The sequence below is a fragment of the Ctenocephalides felis genome, unplaced genomic scaffold (genome assembly GCF_003426905.1).
Source record: "Ctenocephalides felis isolate EL2017-DRISC unplaced genomic scaffold, ASM342690v1 CF-g0.4_SCAFFOLD_01886, whole genome shotgun sequence".
NCBI classification, from domain to species: Eukaryota; Metazoa; Arthropoda; class Insecta; order Siphonaptera; family Pulicidae; genus Ctenocephalides; species Ctenocephalides felis.
This window is the reverse complement of record NW_020538040.1, coordinates 104,525,982-104,545,281: the sequence shown is the minus strand read 5'-3', so window position 1 is coordinate 104,545,281 and position 19,300 is coordinate 104,525,982. Positions and strand designations below refer to the sequence as shown.

General features: G+C 28.4%; 1 pseudogene; it reads right to left on the bottom strand.

Annotated features, from left to right (window-relative positions):
- Positions 1 to 7,652, bottom strand: part of LOC113375633 — a 121,200-nt pseudogene extending 113,548 nt beyond the window's left edge.
- Positions 7,653 to 19,300: the final 11,648 nt, after the last annotated feature.

The window sequence follows — 19,300 nt, the reverse complement described above, 5'->3', positions numbered from 1 at the left end:
CTTTGTTCTCACAATATAATTGTTATAATCGAATTGAACTTATGCTCTGCCCTGCCCTGAAATTTAACAAAAATCTACTTAAAAATGTATTCTTCTTACTTTTAATAAACAACTTAAACTAGCTTAATAAAATTATTATAAATTCAATAAGAAATCGATGTCGTAAATACTCGATGGATAAGTTTTCAATTATTTGAAACAAAATCTACTTAAAATGCATGCATTACTATTATTAAATACTCTTAATATTTATTTTTACTCTTAATATATTAATTTTGCTTACTAAAATTATCATAAAATTGATGAACAAACGCGTGTGAAAATGAATTAGTAAATATCCTTAAATTTTAACAAATATTTACACAACAAATTTATTTCTATTAGCAATTATAATTGTTATAACGATATAATCGTAAATTATATATTAAAATTATAAATTCGATAAATAACCATGTATAAGAATCTACTTGAGCCATAATGTAATTTTATTGACAATTCTGTTTGTACCAGAGCCTGCATTACTCTTAATAAATAATTAAAGTAAATCTCGATTTAAATTTATTAACTGAGAATCATCATAATGTTAAGGTTCCACAACAATCATGTGGGAGTGCATTAGTAAATACTTCATAGATTTTTAGTCTTAAATTTAAATCAACATAATGAGAAATTCTATTAACACTTCGAAATATAATAGAGGTAACATAACCTTATTATTATTAAATAATTCATGTAAATTGCAAATTGCAACTATTATCAAATATTAAATAAACAACAAATGAGTAAATACATGAACCATAAGTCGTGAATTTTAATCAAATTCTTTTCAATCAATGTAACTCTTAACTATTCTGAATGTAAGGTTATATTATTGTTAATAACAAATTATACATACGGTTCAGTATGTAATAATGCTAAAGGTGTTAATATCCTGTTCGATGAATATCCATCTGAGTGTGAATTAGTAAATACGCCTTGCTTCTGTCTTGAATTTTAATCAAAATCTACGCAAATAACATAATTCCACGGAGATTTGTGAGCTCAACAGCGAGATATTACGGAGCACTATAAATATTAATACAATGTTCTACCCTAGTTTTCAATTATTCGATGTTACAGTAAATGAAATATTTATTTCTAATTATAAAATCTTTGAATGAAAAACCACAAAACTTAATTCAATTTAAACTTTTCGTGGAGTAAGTTATTGTAATCGCAGAAAATAAAAAAAATTAAATGAACGTTTTGAACGTTTCTAAACATTTTACTATACGTCAGAAAATGTTGATGTATGTATATATGTGTATGTGTGTGTGTATGTATGTGTGAATACAATTTTTCGTCCACGATTTCGGGCGCACGGATCAACCGATTCAAAGGATTCTAGAAAAGAGGCCCGTTTCGAAGATACGGGGCAAATAGTGTCAGGAATGGTAATTCACGTTTTGAGAGAGCTGAAGAGTCAATTTGATGATTCAAACGTTCTAATTGTATTGACGAAACGAAGAACTGATTAAATTTTTAAGAAGGCAGGTCTAGCGATTTCGGAGGGACAGAGAAAAAAGTTACAGACATAGGTATTTAAAGTTATGTGAACTCACTTATATACATAAAAAAACGATTTTAATATTGTCTTTTGTTCAGGAAATTGAACGGTTACTTAGGGTTCTGTACCAATATGCACATAATGAAAAATTTTCAAAATTTTCGAAAAAAAATTGTTTCAAAGTTTTCATTTTTTTCAAATTTTCGAGATTTTTAAAAATTAAAAAAAATGTTTTCAGAATATAAAAAATAGAATTTAAAAAAAAAACTTATTTTTCAAAATTAAAAAAAAAACTTTCACAAATTCTTAAAAAAATTTAAAAATGCTGGACAGAGCAATAAAATGTTTATGCACATTTTTACGATATACCTCATATTTTGAATATTATGTATAGTTCATAGAAATATGAAGAAGTCCTATAATGTATTAATTCATGTTAGATATTCATAAGTGTGCAATACCTTTCGTCGACTAATTTATAAGCTCTTTTAATTCGTAGATGTACAGCATAGCATTTAAAATAATCTATTTGAAACTATTTAAAACAATTGTTATCAAACATTAATAGATTTTTATCGATTCTTTATTATTTTTATTTTTCGAATGTTTAATTACAGTACGGGAAGTTCTAGCAATTTGCTTTAAGGCACGATGCCATGCATCACTATTGTTGATATAGAATAGAAATAATATCAATTTTATGTAAATGAATATCAGAAAATAGTGCCTTCAGCGCATAAATACGGTGCGATTTATAATACTGATAGTTTCTACATATTTCATATAGAATTAAATTAGCGCAATTCAACAAACTGCTGTCCTGTTAAATTTAGTGCTGAATATTTAACTATAGTTCTAAGATAAAAATTCATTTTATACATTGTGATGACAACGAATTTATCGGTAAAAAATATCAGAGTTCAAATATAGAACTAATTAAACAACTGAAAAGCCACACATACACAAAAAAGCTAACAGTTAGTAATTTTCCAGTATTTCATTAAAATTTCACTCGTTCGGTTTACCAAATCAACGAGCAGATTACGGCCAAGCCTTTTTACATCTTGTTAGCACATTTTTACCTCAACGGGGTTGCAAATATTTTCGAAAACGACTCGAATGTTAATGAGATCATTCATAATTCATGATCCCTTAAACGAGCCGATTACTCTTAATTAGCGCAAACGATTTGTCATCTGTCACACAGATTTTGCGAAGAAATTCTCTCCAGAGAGAGAGATAATATTGGATCAAGGAAAATATTCTAATGAGATCTCAAGTTTTCAGGAACGAGTTAATATTATGAACAACGGTGTTGTAGGACAGATTACTTGTGTCTAATCTGGGAAATATAATTGGACATATATACATTGATAGTAGTGAAATATTTCTAATTTTAACTAGTGGTGCATGGCATTGTGCCAAGGCAAATTGCTGGAACTTTCTGTACTGTAATAACATATTAAAAAAATATTAAATTTTTCAAATATATTATTATGAATGGTGTATCTTTCATTATGGGTATATCATAGACAAAACATAAATGCTTATAAATTGAACGATGATGTTTATATAAGTTTACATAAAAAGTAAATAAACAAAATTTAATGGTCCTATTCGAAGCGGAGCTGGAATGAAAAATCTTGTCTAATATTTTTAAGAATTATATAAACTGTATTGCAAAGTTAAAATTATTTATTTCAAGAATTTTAGCACAATTAAAATTGAAATCAGAGCGATTTTCGCAAATATTTTGAAGTAAAACATTTTTAGGTGCGACTAGGGTGTAAAGCAGTACAAATGCAACGGAAGTGCGTTACGGCAGAGTCGAGTGCCAATGACTCATCATTCGCTCTCGATGATATCATTTCTATATGGGTCGATTGTGATTAGTCGCCGCGTATGTCGTTGTATGCGTACTGGCATCAACGTTGTATGAATACCGGTATCGACAAGGAAATCGGCATAGATAAATAAGCATCTTGAAGTGACATAGTACAAATCTTGATTTAATGAAAAATGCCTGAATCACAAAATTTTACCCTGTTTCTTGAAAATAATAAAACAAATTAAACATTTGTGCCGTATTTCTATATTATTCGCAGTTGCAAATCTTTGAAGTTATTAAAATGGAAAATATTTTTTAGGCAAGACAGATATTACAACTGCTCAAATAATGAGATTATATCGCCAGCAAAAAGTAAAGAAAAATACAAGCAGTCAATGAATGTATGTTAATTTTAATTACATGAACAATATTTATTTAGGCGTTTTGTAACATAATCCAATGTGTAAACGAATATTATAGAATTTATTAATCAGCAATTATTTCATTTCTGAAGGTTCATTTTTAAGTGCTAATTACAATGACAAGCAATAATATCATATTTGAAGTATGACTATAATTACATTATTGGTTTTAAATATTATACATATTTTTAATGCTATTATAAATATATAATTTATAATTTGTTCATTATATAAATATGTATAATGGTTGACACTAATAAATGTGTGCGTCACGAGTACTGCCAAATTACTAATAAACATTATTCAAAATTGTTACATGATTTATTTTTACTTAACTTAAATTTGCTACTTTTTACAATCGCAAATATGTTTTTCTTCAATCGCGTGTGATCCTTACGCGCATTCTTTTTTTTTAATTTTGAAATGAAGAAAAAAATAATCGTTTTATCAATACAAGTAAAAAGTTTTTTTGAATCATTCAAATAGTAAGCTTTGTTCTCTAAAAAAAACTGCAATTTTTTACACATTTAGCTCCTTATCTCTGAAACGGCTAGACCGACCTTTCTCAAAAACTAATCAGCACCAATCCCCATCAGTACGAATCGATTGCTTTTTCAATCATTCTCAACGTCGACGAAAAATTGTAACCACACATACACACACATCCATTTTTTTCTAAGGTATGCCAAAATCTTCATAAACCTCTAAAATGTGAAGATATGCAAAAATATTAAATTTTGATTTTTGGCCCATTACTATAACTTACCCCACGGAAAGTTAATAAAAGATTCATTCATTCAATAATTCTGGTCACCATACATTTGTTTCTATGAACGTGAAGTTGAAGCTTCAAGAAACAATGTCGAGTTCACTTTTACAGCCGTCTAGTAATCCAAGTAGCAATGTGTAACAATTTCAGGAGAAAAAGGACTGCTCAGCCGGACTTCGGAGCAAACGCGATGCATGACACTTATCTCTGCTCCGGGGACATTACCGCGGCAATAATGCTCCACACGTTTTCACTTATTGTTAGAGCGACTGTTCTGAGCCAGGAGATTCGTTGTCTCTCAGTTCAGAGTCCAGAACTGAAAACTTTATATTGCGAATTTTGTAATGGAATTTAAAATTTATAAAGGAACGACCGAACAATGGCAAAAAGTTAATCAACACAATTTCCAACTGATACGTTTCGATTTTCAAAATTCTGTAATCAAATTAGAATTTTTTAGGAAAACACGGATTACGTCAAATTGCGAATTACAAACTAGTAGGACGCATGGCATCGTGCCTTAAGGCAAATTGCTGGAACTTCCCGTACCAAAAAAAAATTTTTTTTTAAAAGATTAACATTTTTGAAAAAAATTTACTCTGAAAAATTAGATTTTTGAGAAACTATAAATTTTTGACAAAAACTTACTTTTTTTTAAAAAAAAAGACTTTTTGATGAAAAGTGTATTTTGAAATATCTTGGAAATTCTGAACTTTTTTTCAAAGCAATCGTACTGCTTTAACTGCATAGAGACGAATATCGAAGCGCGTAAGCGCCGCGCCGCCGTCTAACGGATAAGCATTGGTACGGAACCCATAGGAATGTAAACAAAATTTATACTTATTGTTAAAATGTCTATAAATTATCTGATTATTTTATGTGCATATGTCTAATGATCATTTTTGACCGCCAGATTGCATTTTTTTTTTACTTTTTTCACTAGATCTCCAAAACCGCTAGACCTGCTTTCATAGAAATGTGATCAGTTCTTCATCTTGTTAATACAAGTAAAATTTGAATTATTCAAATCGGACGCTCCGTTCTCTTAAAAACTGCGTTACCGTTTTTGGCACTTTTTGCCCCTTATCTTTGGAACGGCTAGACCTGCCTTCACCAAAAACTAATCAGCACGTCTCCTTATCAATGCAAATCAAACGTTTTTTGAATTATGCAAATCGATTCATCCATGTTCCCGAAATCGTCGACGAAAATTTGTACCCGCACACACATACACACACGCACACACACACATATACACACATACATCCATTTTTCTAAGGTATGCCAAAATAATTAGAAACCTCAGAAACGTAAAGATATATAAAAATTTTCATTTTCGATTTTTTTGCCATTATTTTGCGATTACTATAACTTACCCTACGGGAAGTTAAAAAAGTAACAGAGAATGTTAACAGTAGGTATTTGATACCCGATGAATTTTTGAATGAAAGAGCCAAATTGATACGGGTTTCAATTGGAAATATAGATGGCAATATGTTTACATTGTCCCACAGAAAAATCACAATTTGTCAATTGACACAAATATAAAACTGACTTTTCTTAGTAACCAACATAAAATTTGATAATATGTTTACATCGGCTCACTAGCGCTAAATGCGTACCTGACATTAGACTTATAGATCTTATATAATAAGATATAGATACAGAATATAGATACAGATTATAAAGTTTATGATTAGACCTCTAACCTATACATAGTGTGCACGGGTTTTGTTCTGATTGTGGGGAAAATACTTGAACGTAATTGTCATATCTTTTTGACAGTTTTATATAATATTCAAGAGAACTATAACTATTGAGGTTGAGCTATAAATACAATCAGAATTTTTTAGCTGAACAGTATAGCTACAAAATTCTGATTGTATTTATAGCTCAACCTCAATTACTTTTTATAATTGATTATTATTATTTTGTAAACATGTTTTGACAAGTTCTTCACTTATTTGTGGTATTTTAATGAATGAAAAATAAATAATACGCGAACGTCAATTAGTCTTTGAAAACAGTTTTAAACTTGTATTTCATTCAGTACCCTCCATATATAAATATAAATTTATGGCGAGTTTATAATTTATATATATATATATATATATATATATATATACGTATATATATATGTTTCAACGTCGAAAAAACTATCAAGATATATATATATATATATATATATATATATAATTGTATTAATAATTATTATGTATTTAATATATACAATCACATATATATATTAAATACGTATTACTTTATTTAATAAGTTCGACATTTCAGAAGCACGAAAAATTCTATTATTGATATCTCCTTGAAAAACACAAGGTATATACACTGTAAATTTGCTGATTTAATAATGTGCCAATTAAAAATTATAGTAGCAATATCAATTTTCACTTGGGAATATAATTCATAAGTATGTTTCCAAGTAAAAATAGCCTATTCCGGGCATTGCTGCACCAAATTGAATAATAATCCAAATGAAATAAAAAAAAGTCAGCCCTAATAGATAAATTCTAATAAAAAGTAATCAAACATGGATAGATTCACTGTTGAAAAACTATTAATACGATGTAAGGAGAAGTTTCAGCCCATAGCTCATACGACGTATGGTTCTGATTGCTGTTAAAGTATGATAAAGAAAATACACGCATAGGATTTAATTAACTTAATAGTTTGATGTGAGTGGACTTACTGACTAAAACATTAACTCTTACTTCAGAAAATTGACTATGTAATTTTATGGATGCTTTCTGAGCTTGTAGTGATAACAGGAAGTTAAAAATCTTTGCACAATTTCAAAATCGATTGAATAATTCACCGCGATTGATATGCCTTTGTCTACTGCATATAAAAATATATAGAAAATATACTATATTAAACTATATTAACTATATTATATTAAATCAGTTAATTACTATAATCGTTCACTTACCATTTTGTTTGCAAAAGATTTTGATAAAATCACACACTACACACTACCACTATACACAGCACCCAGCACGACAAAGGACCGGTCAAAAATGCACTCGTCAAAACCAAAACAAACTCCGACCAACGACACAAACACGAATCGAAAACTTCGAGTGCTACCCGAAGACTGAGTGTGAACTACTTTTAAATATTTACTGTCATTATCTAGGTGTTGCCATAGTTCATAAGAAATCCAATGTACAAGGTGTCATAGATGATACAATTTATGGATCAAATACAAAATATTTCAGTCTCAAATTACACTATTCTCAAGACTGCCAGTTTAAGCCCATTGCTCCCAGTTTTAATGAATTTTTATAATTTTTTTGTACACCACACATTGTGTTCGTTAATGCTATGAAGTCAATCACTATCACTATGCAAGTTTTCATTAAGGCCGTCAATTTTTTATTTTTTTAACTACGAAGAAATAGGTCAGCTGATTTTTGCTAAAAAATATTTAGCACAATTCTCAACTAAAGTTTTCAAATTTTTAAAACCGATTCGGGATTTATGTCAAATTGTTATTGGAAAATTTTGTACTTATTTGCTAATAATAAATTTAATAAACGGCTAGACGTAATTTAACAAACTAAAATCTAAATCAAGTAAAACTAATCAATGCTAGTCATTAACGAGTTTCATCAAAAGACTTTTAAATTTTTGAAATCGATATAGCCGTTTTAGAGCAAGTTTTGACGAAATATCAAATTTTGATTTGTATACACACATAATTTATATAAGTTTATATTCAAATGCTTTAAACATCGAGAAAACATAAAATTAGCTTCTAAATATACTACTCCATCAGAAATAAATAAATTGTGAACTCTCCAATGTGCAATAATTATATGTTAAATTTATATTCATGGATTGGCATTCGTTTTAGACATTTTTTTAAGCACGACCAAAAAGTTGCTGATGTTCAAGATGGAATAGACGCAAATTTTCAAATATTTATATAAAAAAAAGAAAAAATGTGTTGATTGATTTTTAATTTGTTATAGTGATAATTATTTTTTTATAAGTACATTTTTTTAGCGAAGGAAATGCGTTTATGCATTCACGGAGTGGGTCTTTTGTCTGGGTATGTCGTACTAAAAACCGCCTAGGTATAATACCGACTAAAACATCCGCTTTTCTCTTGTCTGCGGTCTCTACGGAAACCGCCGTCATGCATTACTTCATGGGGGGAGAATCTAGAATGCTATAATTCTTTCTCTGAAATGATATTTTTTTTCTAATTAATGTCATTTGCTTTCTTTTTTCCAAAGATCACAAGTCTATTAACATTTCAGTAGCAGATGTATGTGTGTGTATGCATGTGGAATACAATTTTTATCGACAATTTTGAGAACACAGATCAACCTATTTGAATGATTTAAAAAAAACATTCGATTGTTATAGGTGAGGAAACGTGCTGATTAGTTTTTGACAAAGGCAGGTCCAGCCGTTTTTAAGATACGGAGAGACCTAAGAGAGAACGAAGTGTCCAATTTAAATAATTCAAACAACATTTCACTTGTATTGACGAAATAAAGCTTAAATTTTTGGTAAGACAGATGCAGCAGTTTTGGAGATTAAATAAAAAACGTGAAAAATGCCTTTTGGCGGTTAAAAATGATCATTAGACACATGCGCATCAAATTATCAGATATTTTAGAGATCATAATAATAACTACAAATATTGTTTACATTTTTATGGGTTATTTTTTTTTTTTTTTTTTTAATTTTATTTTTATTGGCCTCGCTTACTCGAGCATATAGCCACCTACATTATTCTATACAATCATATATCCTATTCTTTTTCTATACTTCTTAACTTATCTTCATTCTTCTTTTACTATCTTCTCATTTCATCTTCTAACCACATATTTCTTCTTCTTCTATACTTCTCATTTCTTCTTCTAAATTCTTCCTACTTCAATTCATTTTTATTTCTAATTCTCTAATTTTTATACATTCTGATTACTTTTACGTACACATCTTTTTATTACAATTCATAATTCTATTATTATTCCAACTTAACTAGATAATATTTTTTTTTCGAACTCTTGCCGAAGATTCGAACTCGGAACCTCCAGCATGTGAATCGGGAACGCTACTCTTGAGCTAATCCCGCCACCTTTTTATGGGTTCCATACCAAAATTTATAATGTCTAACCGCTTCGATATGTTGTCCCTAAAAAAGGTAGATACGCAACGCGATTGTTTTGAACACAAGTTCAAAATTTTCAACAATACATCAAAATATAAAAAAAGTCTAGTTTTTCAAAATAGAACACGTTTTTCAAAAATTTCAAAGTTCTCAAAAAAAAAAATTTATTTTCAAAGTTATAAACATATTTTACAGATTTCATAATAATTAAATTACGGTACAGGGCGTTCCAGCAATTTCCTTAAGGCACGATAAGCAATGATTGCAAAATATTGAAATATGTTCAATAACAAATACTTGGCAGCAGCGTCACTTAGTCGTAGCAGAAGTAATTGCTTGAATAAATAAATAAACATGCTTAAGTTATGACCAAACCAGATAATTTTTCCTTCGAGATACCGCTATTGCCTTACACCGGTTCGTCGAAAAAAAATCGTTTTCCATTACGCATAACGCGTGCTGTATTCAGTTTTATCAGCTGTTCCATTCTATTTCCTGTGGCATCCTCGTTCTGTTTTTGTCATCTTGAGAGTTAAGTACAATCATTTGGGAGCCATTACACGAAAGCGCTGAATTTCCTGGCGATGGACGTTTCGTCATTACTTACAACATCAATTCTATTCCGAATTGAGTGCTCGCGCTCGCAAATACACAATCTCATACAAGCTGCCCTGCGTCGTGAGCCCCAGACTGCTATGTGTGCGTCGATGTAAACGACGGATAATAAGGAAAAGTATGCGTGTGAAGATTATTTATTCCATTTTTTATTGATGTATATCTATATATATATATATATATATATATATATATATATATATATATATATATATATATCAAATGTATTCTTAGTGGATAGATAGATATTAATTTAGAAATATGAACAAACAACACTCTTTTTTGCACTAATATATTAAATAATAATTTCACAAACGTTTTGAGACTAGGTTTGTCTCATCATCAGTGTGTTATAAATTTAAAATCTAAAATATGAAAACCTATATAAGCATTATGTGTTATCCGTTACACTTCGTTCACTGTTCTGAACTGTATTCCTTGTCAAGGACAAAAAGAAGAGTCATGGAATTTGTCCTTGATAAAGAATTCAGTTCAGAACAGTGAACGACGTGTAACTGATAACACATAATGCGTATATAGGATTCCATATTTTAGATTTTAAATTTATAACACACTGATGATGAGACAAACCTAGTCTCGAAACGTTTGTGAAATTATTATTTAATAAATTAGTGCAAAAAAAGAGTGTTGTTTGTTCATATTTCTAAATTAATATGTATATATATATAAATATATATACGAGTTCGAGTTAATATTATATTATTTTATATAGGTTGTCCGAAACCTTGAAGTCAAGCCAAAACGGGGTAATAGTATTGACCTTAGCTATTCTGAAAAAAGAGTGCGCGTAAAGATCACACGCGACTGAAGTAAAACTTATTTGCTACTGTACAAAATAGCAAATTTAAATTAAGTAAAAAAAAATACATAATATAGCAATTTTGAATAATGTTTATTAGTAATATGGTAACACTCGTGATACGCATTTATATAAATTAAATAAGACAAATTATATATTTATAATTGCATTAAAATATGTATAATATTTAAAAACAATATTGTAATTAAAGTCATATTTAGAATATGACATGATCGGTTTGTCATTGTAATTAACATTTAGAAATGAACCTTCATTTTAGAAATTAATTAATTGCTGATTAATAAATTATTTAATACTTGTTCATACAGTGGATTATGTTAAACAACGCCTAAACAAATATTGTTTCTGCAACTTAACTCATCATGTAATTGTGTTTGAAGAACTTCATGTAATTAAAATCAACATACATTCATTGACTGCTTGTATTTTTTTCACTTTTTCGCTGACGATGCAATCTCATTCTTTGAACAGCTGCAATATCTGTCTTGTCTGAAAATATTCTCCATTTTAATAACTTTAAAGATTTATAGAAACTACGAATAATATAGAAATAAATTCTAATCAATAAACTTACATTTAGTACAAATGTTTAATTTGTTTTATTATTTTCAAGAAACAGCGTAAAATATTCTTCTGATTCAGGCATTTTTATTAAATCAAGATTTGTACTACGATGTAACTTTAAAATGTTTATTTATCTATGCCAATTTCCTTGTTGGTATCGGTACGCATACAACGTCGATGCCGGCACGCATACAACGACAGATCTCTATTCACATACAAGACGACTAATCACAATCGACCCTTATAGAAATGATATAATTGAAAGTGAATGACAAATCATTGGCACTCGACTCTTATCTTATCGACTCTTATCTGCCGTAACGCACTTCCGTTGCATTTGTACAGATTTACACGCTAGTCGTGCCTAAAGAAATTTACTTAAAAAAATTGAATAAAAAATATCTCACGTTGTTTGGATATGTTGAGCTTTTAAGTGCAAATTTTAAGTGCTTTTGGAGCTTTGGTAAAATGAATTTTTTTGGGTTATTGGGACTTTTCTCATGAAGGCAAATTTATATTAAAACACACTGTTTAATTAACTAGTTTAATTATCTTCTTAATTTCAATGAGTTCTCATTAATATTATTTTGTAGCTTAATTCTAACTGGATTCGCGAGTTAGGCGGTTAATTCTAATAACGAATCTTAGTGATTTGATAATATTATTTTAGTAACTGCTTTTGCTTGTCAAGTGGGTATGTATCTATTTGAATGCTTGAAATGTACTAAATTTTATACCTAAAATTTAGTGTGACTTGTGTTTTATTGCCATGTATGAAGCGAACAACATTTTTCTTATATTGGAGCAACAATTCGCTTCAGTCATTGTGGTTATTTTTTACTAATTTTGCGTATTACCCAAACGAGAAATTTGTTTCCGACCCGATTGCTAATTGATTTGCTAATTTTATGTTTTCTCGGCGTTTCAAGCCATTCTGAATCGAATGAGAACAAATTTGGAAAAAGTATGTAGTCTCGATGAGGACTATTGTCAGTCAGTTTTGATCAGCACGACGATCAACCGAGCCGTTTCTAACCATTAAATATTAATTAAGAAAAAAATAAAAAAATGTCGTCCTCGTTTCAGCCAAAAAATCTTAAAAATTCAAAAACTATTTGAAAGATTTTATTTGGGAATCATGCTGATTAGTATTGGACAAAGATCGGCCGAAAGTCTACAAAACTTCTCTAGTTGTGTGAATAATGTTCTTTTTTCATTAAATGATCTAAATTTATAAATATCAATTTCGTCTGATTAAATCAATTATTACACATTTCCTGAAGGTTATGCAACTTGCATTAAGACAAAATGCCACTTTCAATTAGTTTTAACTTTGAAACCGTAAGCCAAAAATAAAAAAAATGAAAGCCTAACAATGACATGATTTTTGCTAGTACACAAATTTTTCTCTCGCATGCATTGGAGCTCGTGCATGCTACAAACATTTGAATTAATTAAAACATTTGAATTAATTTATTAATTTGTGAGTAAAATGTACTAGCAAAAATTACGTCATTTTTGGGTTTTTATTTTTTATCCAAGATTTTCCGTTTCTGAGATAATGAGCTAAATGAGCAAAAAATGGCAGTTTTTGAGAAAAGTAAACATACGATTTGTATGATTCAAATAACTTTCTGCTTGTTTCGACAAAATAATTGCTTTAATAAATATTTAATTTTTTTTCTCAAAAAAATTTAAATAATTTTAACTGTAATTCAGTTTAATTACTCTTATAAATATTAGACAATGTTACTATTTATAATAATGTGTCTGTACTATTTATAATAATCTATTCGAAAACATTTATTATTTTTTTAACATTTCGTTACTGTACGGGAAGTCTCAGCAATTCGCCTTAAGGCACGATGCCATACACTACTAGTTAACTTCCCGTAGGGTAAGTTATTGTAATGGGCCGAAAATCGGAATTGAAAATTTTTACATTTCTCGACGTTTTGAAGGTTTCTGAACATTTTGGCATACCTCAGAAAAAATGGATGTGTGTGTGTATGTGTGTGTGTGTGTGTGTATGTATGGATACAAATTTCCAGTCACGTTTTCGGGCGCACGGATCAACCGATTTGAATGGTTTAAAAAACATTCGATTTCTATTCATAGGGAAAAGAGCTGATTAGTTTTTGGCCCAGCCATGTCGAAGATACGGAGCTAAATATGTAAAAAATGGCAGTTTTTGAGAGAACTAAGCGTCCGATTTAAATGATTCAAAGAACTTTCTGCTTGTCTTAACAAAATAATTGATTTTGGAAAAAAAAATCCATTTTTTTTTTTTTTTTTTTTAATTTTTTGTATATCGAAAATAATTCAGATTTTATTTTTAATTCTGACTATAGTTCTAATATACTTTAAACAAATAATTTCAACTTTGCAACTCGGTTTATGTAATTCTTATAAATATTAGACAATGTTACAATATTTATAATAATCTATTTGGAAACATTCAGTATTCCTCGAACATTTTGTTACGGTACGGGAAGTTCCAGCAATTTGTCTTAAGGCACGATGCCATAATTGCCTCAAGACAGAATTCCACTTACAGCTAGTTTTATTTTATTTTTATCACAATTGTCATTTATGTCAGTGAGCTAAAATTAGCGTATCAATATAAATAAACATTATTTTTGGCTCATAAATAATTTGTGATAAAAACATATCAAACATGATCTAATTGGGTTAATTAATATATCAAATTAATATGAAATCATATTATATTAACATAATACATATCATAAAGCGTATTAGCGCATTGTTAATTACAAACCAGTAATTAAGTATAAATAATTTATGCACAAAATTGTAATGTAGAATATAATCATCAATAAGAGTTTGATAAATAATGAATATATTTCAGAACATAGGTGCATATAAATTAAACCATGAACTGAGACGTGTTCTTAAAGTATAAAAATCGGCTTTCATATTTGCCTATAATTCTTTACATGGTGAGCTCTGAGTATCTTTATGCAAAAACTAAATATTTGTAAAATAAAAAAGATATTTACTGCAACCACATATTTACATTATGTGTTGTAAAGATTCCATGTGCTAAACACCGTATTTATTTTCATCATTTGTTTCCGAGCTTTTAAAACAAAGATTTTATTGTTTCGTGGTTGAATATATTGTTGCTGAACTCGTTTCAGTACTTAACACGTTTTCCTTCTGAATAAAATATTATATTCGCATGGGAAGCTTGAGTTTGCTATAATGTTTATATTTCTTTTTGTATTTTCCGAGCTATTGCAATTATTTTTCATGGCAAAGAGTGAAAAAGTGGTTCGAGATACTATTAGTGGAAACTTTTATATTATCGTTACCATTAACGTTTTTCAAAAATAAAATTTTAATATTTTACGTATTGTATTTGTAATAATATTATATTCATTATATGCCGATCGTATGGAAATGTTTTATACAAATATAAATATATATTATATATGAATAATATACATACATATATTAATATAAAAGTTTTTGTTCTAATCATTAATGCTACTTGATTGATGTTTACATTCACTTAGATCGATTATTAGAATTTCTTTATATTGAACCTATGGTATAGAATTTATAATATCAATCCCATAATGTTTATAAAAATGTGACTAAACATCGTTCATAAAAGTGCATTGTAGCACTTTTAAAAACATTAAAGTACTAAAATACATTCAATTTTATTAATTTATTTAGTTAGATAGTTGACGTAAATTGTGTCAACTTCATTTAGCTTTCCAAAAGTATTATATATTGTAATAGCTTCATTCTTACGACGTTGCTGTCGGGAAATAAACATCATTGTCATCATCAAAAAATCCGTAACAAAAGTATTTCTTTTCGTTGTTAGTTTTTTTTTCGTGGTGATAATAAAATAGTAAATAAAAAAGTAAGTTAAGTTAAACAAGCAATTTTACAGAATATAAGTTTAATAAATAGTTACTTTAACTCTGTTGATGAATACTTCTGACAAAGTACCAGATCAAGGTTATATACTGTGCTATCTCTGTAAAAAATGTAACCATGAAAATTATTTTTTAAATTATTTGAGCTATTCTTTTGTGAACTGCATTTCAAATTAAAAGTAAAAAATTGGATTTCTTTTCCCCCTGGTTGTCTCTTTTTCTTACCGTCCATGGGGTAAAAAAAACCAGGTGATATATTATTGAAAAACAGCAAAAAAACACATTACTACAATGATGTATTAGCTGGTAGTTTTACTGAACATAGTCAGGTAGTTCTTAGGTCGTGTGTGTGCGTGTACAATTTTTGTCCATCTTTTTACAACAGATTTCTTCATTCATTTCTTTTTCTTCTTTGTAAGTCTTCTCCAAATTAATTTTTGATTTTCTTCTTTCTTCTAACTTGGTTCAAATTGAGCTCAACAATTCAAATTCTATTCAATTTCAAATTATTTTTAAGTTCTACTTCTTACTACTATTTTTATACAATTTCAAATCAACAATTCTATTTACTTTCAACTCAACATTTTAAATTTTATGTCATTGCCAAGAATCGATCTGAGAATTGGTGATGTGTAAGTTCCTGCAACTTCTTATAAAAATTAATTATAATTGTTTGTTAAGACATAACTAAATTAATTTATTAATATTAAAGAAATTATTAAGACCATTTACTTATAAAACTTTGAAAATAATTACGACAAATTCAAACACACAAATTTATTAATGTTAAACGTAATTAAAATTTGTTCTATTTAATTTTATTTCCCGCATTTCTTATCAGTGTTCTAAGTATAGTTGTTTGGCTACCTTATTGTTCTTTAATCATCAATTTCCAAGTTAAATGTTATTACTGAATTTGTATAACTTCTTTAAACTCAACGTTTCCCTTGTTAACTAGTTTGTAACTCTAGAGTTTCGAACAGCAGAGTTTCAAACTCATTTCCAATTTCCGATAGATAAAATGTTAAATACACCGTTGTTTGATATAAATTGTACATCCAGACAATCTCAATACACACGAATTGTTTTGTGTAAAAAAATACCACAAAATACGAAATTAGAGGTATAAAAACTATGTAAATAATCAAACAATTCATACATTTACGAGTTATTGAACTAATTAAAAGTTTGATCTAGTGCATGATTAAAATATTTTATAATTATTCACCTATATTGTATTTTAATAAAATATCTTTCAGAGAATATGTACAATTATTTATGAAATGAAACAATATGATTTATTTTATTTATTTGTTTAATTTTAATTTATATGCTAATTAAAATAATTACATTAAAAACATTAAATAATGGCATTTTTTGTTATTGAACGCTGTTGACCTATATTTGTATTTATTGTGATTAATAAAGTTAATTGCAAAATGCAATTTACTATTTTATAAAAAAATGTAAAATGAAATGCACTTGAATAAATTATTAATATTAAAATATGAATATTCTGTAATTCAAGTATGTCGATCCATTTGCATATTACATGTCACAGCGACAATTTTATTTCTACAGAACAAATAAATAATTGTAAAGTTTAGTTTTTAATTTAAATAGAATGACCTTTCTAATCGTTTAGAGGTTATAGATTCGGCAATCTAATCAGAAACTTTCACGTTCGATATCCATCTGGGACTGGTTGGTGTCAAACAGTAGTGATAACAGTTTTCACTTCAATAATATGTTTATAAATAAGTTTTCGAATAAAAAATAACCGTTTCCGAGTGTTGCTGCATCAAAGCAAAATTCGTCAGTAACAGAGGAATGGTAATAAGGAAAATACACTGTTGGGCTGCCTTCTCAAATCTGGTTGCACAATATCAACACAAAAGCTCATAGGACACTCTGATTGCTATTGAAATATAAAAAAATATTTAAAATAAATTACAATGCTATATAATAATTCAGAATATCATTAACAACAATGAATTCGCATTACATACCATAATTTTTTAATCGAGCTAACAATCTTTCCAATGATTTCAGTTATCTCAATAATAAAAATATGAAATATTAGACACTGATAATATATTTTACTAAATATTACCTATCAGGATATGATCATTTATTTTAAATGATTATAAAGCCTGATTTCGTAGTTAATAAAAGTGAAGTAAAAATAATGAAAATCAAAAGGTCAAAAATATTTGGAAAACGAAAATTAAAATCCGACTCGATAAAACTCTTAGAAATCTGAGCATCTATAATATAAAACCATGAAATGGATAGCATAGATAGACCTATAAAATAAAAAAAAAGTTGTCTCTGTTGGGTGTACGACATATGTTTTCTGATGTATTTTTTACTGCTGAACACGAATTGGATGGCAAAATTGGGGGTCAAATTGCAAAAAAAAAAATGAAAAATAAACTTTAAATGAAGACAAAATCACCGATATAGAAATTTTTCCACGTGCTGATTAAAATGTTTAAATTATGGCGTTTTCTATAGTTTTTCCCTTAAATGCATCTTATTTTATGCATCTTATCTTTCCCAGTGCATCTTATTTTTGGAACATTTTCATTATCTCTGTTGAGCATCTTTTTGCAGCTTTCATCAGTAATTTGCAAACATATTTTGAGATATTTGCAAATATGTTTGCAGATTATTCTGGGGCAATGGCGAGTAAATATGTTTGCAGATTATCCAGAGGCAATGGGAAGTAAATATGTTTGCAGATTGTTGCTGGAAGCTGCAAAAAGTTACTTAACAGAGATGAAGCAAGCGTTGCAGAAATACGTTGCACAGATCATTTAATGAGAAAAGCACCAGAAAATATAATATATAATAAATATGATTTATAACATTTTAATTATTGCTAAATTTTTTTTTCTTTTCTTTCAGTTTCACCCCCAATTTTGACTTCAGATTTGTTTCCAGCGGTCAAAAATACATTCGAAAACATATGTTGCACACCCAATACAAACAACGTTTTTTATTTTGTAGACCAATGTAATTTACCGTTAAATACAAGAGCGCCGATTCCAAAAATTAATTAATCAATGAAAAATAATATCAATCAAAGGATTTACAATTTTTTTAAGAGTTATGTAATAATTATTGAGGGCTCTACTCAATGGCATGTCCGTACGCAGAGCTAAATTGTAGTTGGAAGTTTAAATAGGTAATACTGAATAATTAAAGCCAATCCTTAATAATAAAGATTTTTACGTATTCTAAATGGTGGATAGTGTCTCAAACTTGAATCTGACACATAAAACATAAAACTTTACAATGTAAGACGATATTTTCTAGAAACTAGTTGGTCGTTATACCAAGTAAATCGTCTAATTTTAATTTTAACAAACGTCAAAAAAACTACTCATTTTCTCAAACTTTAATGAATTTTTAAAATTAAACTACTTGTCATAAGGCCGGAATATTTCAGTAAGTTCTATAAAACCATGATATATATCGCCAAAAAAAGATCCATAAAAATCGACATAAATTTTTTTTTCAACGGTTAATTACTATGCTCAGTAGATTTTCACCTAAAACTAATCAGTATCATTCCCAACAAATATCGTTCGAACAGTTTTTGATTTTTTAAAATCAATTAGGTAGTATGAGCTTGAATGTGGACTTAAAGTTTAACACT